This window comes from Microtus ochrogaster, linkage group LG9, assembly GCF_000317375.1.
Source record: "Microtus ochrogaster isolate Prairie Vole_2 linkage group LG9, MicOch1.0, whole genome shotgun sequence".
Taxonomy (NCBI): domain Eukaryota; kingdom Metazoa; phylum Chordata; class Mammalia; order Rodentia; family Cricetidae; genus Microtus; species Microtus ochrogaster.
In genome coordinates this window covers 36125444-36135145 of record NC_022034.1, presented here as the reverse complement: position 1 = coordinate 36135145, position 9702 = coordinate 36125444, and the positions used below count along the sequence as shown (strand labels likewise).

The 9702-nt window shown below is 34.6% G+C and overlaps 1 protein-coding gene across 1 annotated transcript in view; it reads left to right on the top strand.

The window, feature by feature from the left end:
• Trdn (triadin) overlaps window positions 1-9702 on the top strand; it is a 117960-nt gene that overhangs the window by 102729 nt on the left and 5529 nt on the right. The window lies entirely within an intron of this gene.

The following is a 9702-nucleotide window of genomic DNA, read 5'->3' as shown; positions in this document are numbered from 1 at the left end:
TTCAGCTTTTCGTCAACACCGTTTAAGTGTTTTGTGGCAGGACCTCTTAATGAGCTGCAATAGCAGACTCTGCCTTCTCATTGATGGGATTGTACCACTATACCCAGCTCTAAGATTTTCTTCCCCAGAGGTTAACACTCTACTACTAAAGCCTTTTATCTCCTTGAACACAGGACTCAGTTCCATTTCACTCTGTCGTGCCTCTTTTCTCCCCAAATATTTTCCTGGCCTAGCTTGTTCTTTTTCATTATAAGTCTATATCAGAGTTAACTAATAACCACAAAGCAGAGTCTATACAATGTTCTTTTAAGATTTCCTCTGCCAACAGAATTAATCCAAAACTCTCCACTTTAGTCTGAGGCTTTTTCTCTGGGCAAGGGCAAAAAGCAGCTACATTTTTAACCAAAATATTACACGATCAGTTTCTAAACCACACACTAACATTCTTCTCCTCTGAAACTACTTGATTGCCACAGTTCATCAAATCACATTCAACACCACTGTTTTCCATGTTCCTACTAGTATGGCCCATTAAGCAGTGCTTAAAGTATTCCACTGCTTTTCCTAATGCAAACTCCCAAAGTCCATCTTACTCCAAGCAACAACATGGTCAGGTCTAACACAGCAGTTCCCCACTCCTGGTACCAACTTCTTTCTCAGGATTTTTATTCTTGTGAAGAGACACCATGACCAATACAACTCTTATAAATGAAAACATTTAGTCAGGGTGATTTGCCTACAATTTCAGTGGTTCAGTCCATTATCATGACAGGGAGCATGGCATTGTTTAGGAAGACATGGTGCTAGAGAGGTTCTGAGAATCCTACATTTTTCAGGCAACAGGAATTTGACTGCAACATTGGGTGGTATCCTGAGCATATTAGACCTCAAAGTCCACCCCTACAGTGACATACTTCTGCTAACAAGGCCATACATACTCCAACAGAACTAAACCTCCTAATAATGCCAGTCTTTATGAAATTATAGGAGCCAATTACATTGAAACTAGAACACTTCATTTACCAATCTTTTTTGATGAACCCAGATAATCCTTTAGATATTAAACATGTTGTCATAATGCTTGAATTCCAGATTGATCAACCCAAACTTAAGCAAAACACTGACACCCACTCACCTGAGATTGGTCTATGCTTGTATTTATGGGCTAATGTCTTATTGAATATGTTCATTTTTGTGTTCTTAACTCTTTTGACCTAGAAAATTGGACACTGTTTCAGGGACAGGATTGATTAAGAGAACCATGACTGAACTGGCTACTTCTCTCTGCCTGAACCGAAAGGCAAATTTAACTGGTTCCACTTGATCAAGGTCTCCACAACTTTATTCTGCAGACTCCATAGTAATTTAGCAGTAAGATAGCTGGAGTGAGTATGGTGACGTTGAAGAAAACATTTGCATTTTCAGCATAGTTCTTAGAATTCTGCTGTCAAAGTCTTTAAGCAGTGGGCTGTGGAGTGGGTTTATTAAACCAGCGAGTCGGCTGTAATAAAAAATAGTGAGCTTGGCTGAAGTCTAAAATAAATTTCTCAAAGTCTGTGCAGGAGATTAGTCACCTGAATATATTTCTTGAATAGACCAACTATATCTGAGTAAAATAAATAATTCTGAGAGAGAAAGATACAGATGATAGCTAGCTAGCTAGCTAGCTAGCTAGCTAGCTAGCTAGATAGATAGATAGATAGATAGGTATAGATAGATAGATATAGGTAGGCAGGTAGATATGTAGAAAGACATATATTTGTATATATATAATTAGCTAGTTAGATAAAACATACATAAACAAATATATATATGTGTGTGTGGGTAGGTAGATGAATGGATAGATAGATGATAGATAAACAGATACATAAATGCATAAATACGTAGGTAGACACATAGATAAATGACATATACATACATGCATGCATACATACATACAAAGGTATACTTTTGTATTTTATTTTGATTTTTCTCTTGTCAGAACATGAGTGGAATATTTCACTTGCTTTCTAGTTTCCTTTTTGTAATTAAGATAAGATAATGTTTAGTTTTTATTTTTCAATAGAGTTTCATAGCTACAATTTTATGAATACTTTTAGACCTGAAATGGTCTCTTAAGTCACATTCCAGTTCAGCTTTGGGTAAATTTAAGGACTAGTTATGGTTTACTTTGTCATTAAAATAACTGAAAGTCTTTTAAGAAAGTATGTAATACCTTAAGATATGTTACCTATGATCATTATAAACAAATACCTTAGTTTGGTGGAGAAATAAGTTTTGATGGTAATTAAAACTAGAATATACACTATTTCACTTTCTTTTCTTCGCCTTTTTTTCTCTTTCTTGTCATTACTTCTGCAGCTTTTCCCCCCATCCCTTTAAAAGAAAAACAAAAACAAAAGTTTCTTTTTATTCATAGGATGAGTTTAATAATACATGATCAGTTTCAGCCTGGAATATTTATTCATCAATGAAATACAAAAAAGTAAATAATACGTCATGCCAGAAAATACAGATTTCTAACACACATCCAATCAAATAGGTTAAATGATTTATATTAATGGGGCACATAATCAGTTTTAATTTTTGTTAGGCATAGAAAGTAAGATAAATTCCTATAGTTTTTGATGCTAGATATGTAAGATGTTAACTTTTCTGTTTTGCCCATCTTTTTATTTTGATACTTTTCATTGGGGGAAAACTAGAATAATTTCATGAGTTAAAGAGTAGCCCTAATAATGTGTATTGGTTATGGCTTTAAGCATAAGCTCTGATATGCTAGTTAATACTTGCCTTTAAACTAAACTAACCATAGTAATATTTTCCCATAAAAGGAAATAAAGTAGGAATCTATTTTGTAATTATAATCAGAGCAATGTATGTTCTTGTGACCTTGTATTGAGTTTGCGTAGTGATTAATGCAGAGCATCATCACATTTGCTTAGAAGAAACACAACCATAGTGTAACTCTCCTTGGATTATTCAATGCTATTACCTCAAATATAAGTCATGTAAATGGCCTTCCATGAATGCATAGAATGAGTTCACCACAATAGAACAGTTGTAGGCTCTCAGCAGTAAGATTTAACACAAGTTTGCACATATAAGTCTCTTTCCATATGAGGGTGACAATTCGTATTGAAAAGTTTCATAGGTCAAAATGGTTTTGAAAAATAGCTTTTATGTAAAACCCAAGATTTAATAATATGTACTTGTCGAGCTAAAAAGAATGAATAATATACAGATGGAGATGAACAAAGCATCTTGGACCTCATGAGTGTTTCTGGTGAAAGGATGTCCATTGTGGAGGCAGGACCAAGAATGAATGTACATTGTGGAATTGGAGCAAGTAACCCATCAGACGACAGAAATTGACCAGTCTCCTGATGCACAATATATACACTGTCTATAGTGTTGAATGTTACTTGATAGCCATGTGACCACAGGCAGAGGGGGTTTGAAATACATCAGTACGGTACCTGCAGTGACATGCCACCTCCATATTTATGATTCTTTTCAAAGTGGTGCCCTAGTGTGCATTTGATGCTTTCTCATTGCTGTAAAAAAGTGTGTCACAAAAGCAGCCAAAGGGAAGCAGAGTTTATTTTGACTTTTAGTTAGAATCCATAGTCAGTCAAGATGAGAAAGGAATGGCAACAGGCTCAGTAACATATCAAGATCGAAAATTAACATATAAATCAATAGCTTTTCAGATGCAAATGATGAGTTTGCCATGAAAGAAATGGGGGGGAGGAACCTCATTCATATAACTTAAGAAAAAACTACTTATAAATTAATTTCACTAAGGAGTTGAAAATCCTCTCAAAAATTTCAGAACACTAAAGAATTGAGGAAAATATGAGATTAAATACTTCTCATACTCATGGTAGCACAAATAATATTGTTAAAAATGCAATTTCCAATGGCAGTCCTTACAAAGCTTAGTGAAAAATTCTAATATTCATATAAAATCACTATTGATCTTGATTAGTCAAAACAATCCTAACCAGAAATAACAATGCTGGAGACATCTCAGATTAAATTACAAAGCCATAATCTCAAAACCAATGAGGTGTAGGCACAATAATAGTTATACATACCAATAGACAGAATAGAATACCCAGAAATAAGTTCATAAAGTTACAACCACCTAATTCATCAATGGTGTATAAAAGTGTACATTGGAAAGAAGCCAATTATTCAGAAAAATATGCTAGATGAAATTCATTTCCACATATAAATAGTAAAATTAGATCTGTATCTTTCACACCACACAAAAATCAGCTCAAATTATACCAGGCCTTAATGTTAGACCTGAAACTCTGGTGACACTAAATGATAGTATAGGTAAAAACTTCAAGACATAAACATAGACACAGACTTTCTGAATGGGAGTCCAGTTATTCAAGAAACAAACTAAAAGTGGACCAATGAGATTTCATGAAGTTACAAAGATTTTGCACACTGAAACTGATACTCAGCAAAGTGAAAACAGAGCCTGCAAAATAGAATATTTGATAATTGTACATGTCATAGGATTACTGTCAATAATCTGTAAGAATGACCCAAACTAAGAGCTCCAAATCAAATTACCTAATCAATAAATGAACTAATGAATTAAACAGACTATTATCAACTGCAGGAATATAAATGCATATCTATATATTTAATAATGTGTTCAACATCTTTTTTCATTCTGGGAAAAATAAATTAAAACAACACTAAAATAGGGGTATACTGACTCATACCTACAGTGCCAGAAACTAAGAGTCAGAAACTGTCAAATGGACCATGGTAAGTTAAAATTACAAATTCTCCCTTAGAAAGAAAGGACAAAACTATTTTTTTGTTAAACTTATGAATTCCAGATTCCATTTCTAGTGTGCTCAGTGATCTTTTTATAAGCATGTTGATTATTTTTCTGGTTGTACAGAATTAAAATTCTAGCAGCTATTTTCAAAATGAATTGCACATATAGTTGCATAGAATGTATATTTATTGTTTTTCTGTAGCAGTGGCTAAAGTAGAACTTATTTTTAATGGATGAAGTTTTTGCATTCTTTTGTCACTGGAATCTCTCCCTGGCTTCCACTTAGCTTTCTGGTCCTTGCATTTTCCACCAAATTCAGAAGAGATGTGTAGAGGATGCTGTAGAAGACGGGCTGAGTTATTTAAAGAATAAATTGTGGCATTTCCAAAGGATGAGAATAGGAAATGGCCAAACTGTCAATATATAGTAGAGTATCTTTCAATGAATGGGTAGATGGAAAAGGACAATGGACATGGTCAGGGAGACCATGGTGTCTATTTAAATTTTAAGCAGGTTTTATATTTATGAAGTCCCTGCAACAGACAGATTTCCTGAGTCATATTTTAATGTCAAAGTGATTGACAGATAAATTTGATTTGACTTCTGAGTGTCAGGGCGGTAATTTGGGAAGCCATTTTCTGGATGATACCAGAGAAAGTTGAGAACTCTTAAAATAATATGTTGTGGCTCCAATCTTCTACAATATTACACTGAAAATATAAAAATCTTTCTTTAAAAAAAAATCAATATTGAGTAGTTACTAGTGAGTGACCCTCCTGGACTCTCAAGATGTCCTATCTTCTCCATGTGCCAAAGATAGGACTAAAGTTCTATCGCCCAGACTAGTAATTAGCATTGAACCTATATATTTGAATTCCATTGTATCACATTAGATTAATATCCCCATACAGCTCCTGCCAGTGTTCTTAGTTCCTGTTGCCATGCTTTTCCATCATGAAGATGATGGACTTTTCTTCCTCTGGAGTCATAAACACAGAATAAGTTCTTCCTTCAGTGACATGTCTTTGTCAAAGTGTTTTACTACCACAGTAGAAAAATAACAAGCAGATAGAAACTTCAAACTCCGGCGAGTGAGTGTTTAAAATATTTTGAATGTTCTCGGTCTAATAAGTTGTTGTTTATGAAGTGGGCATCTAACAAAATGTACAAAACTGTTATTTTAAAAAGGAATTTTACTGGATTGCTACATACCCAAGAAGATATAGACAACACTAATTGACTTTGATAAGTTAAAAAATGAGGACCCAAAGTTAGCTGGGTATAGAATTGGAATTAGTTCTGGGAGGACTGGGAAAAGGAAATGAATATGCTCAAAATGCAGTATAACAATGTATGAAATTCACAAATAATAAAATTGTGTTATATTTTTATAAAATCTTTTATTTTTTTATTTTTGAGATTATAATTTAATTACCTTTTTTCTCCTTTTCCTTTTCTCCCTCAAACCTTCCCATGTATCCTACTTTCTTTCAAATTCATGATCTATTTTTTAAAGAATTGCTATTGCATACATGTATACACACACACACACACACACACACACACACATATATATATATATACACACACACACACACACACACACATACATACATTTTCCTAAATATAACCTGTTCAGCCCATATACTGTTTCTTGTATGTATTTTTTCAAGAAGGATCATTTGGTATTAAATAACCATTCAAGAATTGAAAGACTGATATGTATGAGTTATATGTGAATCTATTGAAATACTCAACTTTTCAATATTATTGACTACTAATATCTCCTACATATAATAGCACTAGAAATTTCAAAACATAGACATTTACTAAAAGGAAGTTAAAAAATTCTGTTAAGTAAAATCATGGACTCAAAACTTTTTCTCTAAAAGATATAATGTCCTTTGCTCAAACTAGTAGTATTCAGTAGTTCTGAAGTCAAAAATAATCTTAATGGTTTAGTTAAGTTTATTATCATCTGTCCTTTGGAGAATTTAGTAGCCTTTAAAGAGCTGCACTTTCACAGTTTTGAGCCAAAACTTTTGAGGATGAACTCTGAGAAAAGGTTTTCAGAGGATGCTGTAGCTACAAAGACCTAGAAGTTCTGATGTACTGTGATCTCAGAAACCTTCAGAAAACATGGACGTCTTCCTGGGTTAAAAAACAGAAGTACACAGAAGTACTTGAGGAGTGCTGGTGAGGGGCCATGAGGGAAGGAGCAATTGCTTCAGAGTTGAGCTGAGTTTAAATGTTGTGACCGAGAAAGGTCAGTCTTGACAAGAGCAGTGACGGCGGGCTATGCCAACTCAGATGCCAAGCCACAGAGCCACTCCAACTGGTGGATTCCATTTGCTCTTAATTATGAACCTACCAAAGGGTCTTTGCTTCGTGTAAATAATAGTGGCAAACCAAATAAGCTCTAACAGGTGCAAAAGCTTGTTTTGCCCTGGGTTAAAAGTACCTTTACCAAGATATGGCTTGCCAGTCTAGGTTGGTGGAAAGAGGCAGCTATTGTTTTCCATATAGGCGACAGGGTGGTTCTTAGCAGAACTGTATCGGCAAAGTTAGATACTGTCGTTACTGTAGCATAACATTTTTTATTTCAAAGCGATTATTAAACTGGTGACTGACTGTTGAATTGCTGGATCTGAAGTCATTTCAATGCTCGGCATTTGTGCACACTCTTGCCAAAGTATGAAGCTTCAGTCCAAACAGCTTTGGTGGCTTTCTGCCATTTGAACCTCTCCCTAGAGACCACGGGTCCAGCTGTTTCAGTAAGCTGTGTTGTGGAGCTAATTCTGAAGGGGGATAATGAAATTCCAGTATGTACCACTGTGTCAGTAAATCAAAAATTTTGATTGAAGGAACCAGCTTTTTCCCCTGGGTAACGAGAATGAGGAGTTAATATGCTAATTTGAGTTTGAATTCAGCTCCTTTGCTCTTCCGATTTTGTATTAATTCGCCCGTTTATGCCTGTGCACATGTCAATCTGGAAATCTGCTCTTGGTATGGACAGCCAGCTGCCTGAGGTGCAGAGGCAGAGCCACAGATTAGGTGTTCCCTAGGGGGGCTTTTTAGTCAGGGCTCTGAATACACAGCTTATCTCTCCTAAACTTGGTTCCCCCTAGAGAAACTTTAAAAGAGGCTTTGTTTTTGCCAAGAATTTCTTTTTGGATGTCAGCTTAATTAACAATGATCCAAAAAAAGAAAAATGAGTTGTTGTTTTTTTTTTTGTGTGTGTGTGTTCTCTCTAAGTCCTGTTTTCCTACCCTTATTTTGTGAGATTTGTTTTAATTGAAACTTGTTTCTCAGAAGCAACTAAAATAACTATTAATTGTGAAAGGGAAAATAATTTCAGTGCCTGGACATTCCAAGGTAAATTTCCTCTTCCTGTTTCTAGGTTATATTTAAGAAATTTTAATCAGCTACAAAGGTTTCCAGAGATTGAAAGCAAACAGCTTGAAAAAGAAAAAAGATATTAGTGTCTTATAAAATACTGAAATATCATATATTTCAAAATATTATTAGCAGTGTACTGTATGACAGATATTGATTTTAACTGAGTCTATAAAGGTGTAATATGCCTTTGTAATCTTCCCTTCAATGATTTCACCTGCTGAGAAGTCACATATAAACATGGCACCATTATTGCTTATTAATATATGTTCATAGATAGTGTAATTGCTCTACTAAATAAGTATAGATAGAATAGAAATTTACAGAGGAAACACTTGAACCAACCTGAAGATGCTTTCATGGAGCAGGGGATGAAAAATGAGTACATGTGATTTTGGGAATTCAAGATGGAAGACAAAAACAAGCAGAGAGAACAGTGTCACACAGGGAACACTGGTGTTCTGTGATACTACAAAAAGTCAGTTAAGACTGAATGTAAAGTTTAAGGTAAATTCCTGACAGATGAGAATGGATAGTAATCAAATGTCAAATCAACGAATTGTTTCTAAGTATGGGATAGTTCCTACTTGTGACAGATACCATGCTAAGATCTGTTACCCACACATGCTTTCTTGAAAAAGTCTCACAACCTCAGACAAGATATTATTGTATTACGGGGCACAATGATGTCATGCCTACAGCAGATACTGCTCAGATATTCTGAAATGGCCTTTTTCTTCTTGCTCTCTCTGCATATGTTAATTTCCTAGAGGTTTTTCACATCCTTCAATGTCACATCTACCAAGGGGCCTTCTCCAAATATGTAGTTGAGATTAGGTCCCCATTATCCACACTGACATGCCATCCTGTTCATTTTCTCTGCAGCAATTACATTAAATGCAATTAACTACCTCTGCAATTATTTGTTTAGCATTCATCATCCATTTGCGTGTTGACATCCCATTGAAAGGGAAGGAATTTGTCTTGCCTAAGATAATCTTCAGCTTTTGACAAATGTTCTCTGTACATTCCTGTGTAAATACAGGCTAGGTGGGGAATAAAAGAGCAACAAAAATCTTAGGTTGAAGGAGCTTACAGAATGAATAAAGTTAAGAAATGCAAGAGAGAGAATGATGGAGAGAGAATGATGTCTGGTTCAAATTCTATATTTTTAACTTGCTAATTAATAAGCACCATGAATAAATAATAAGGTAGGGTTTGAATCATCTTGGAATAAATAACTGGATTACAGCTAGCTAAATTAAGTTTTGTTTCCTTTGGAAAGATGTGATATCATTATGGTCTCATTTTGATTATTTTAAAAACATTTAGTATGGACTCTTTTTGTAAAGTATTAACACATGAAGTTTATAGTCATTGATCTTTGCTTTAGGTTCAGGAGACTTTCATTTTTGTCTTGATAATTCTGTCATTCATCCAATATCAAAAACAGACTTCTTTAACATATAGCATTTGTGTGTGTGTGTGTGTGTGTG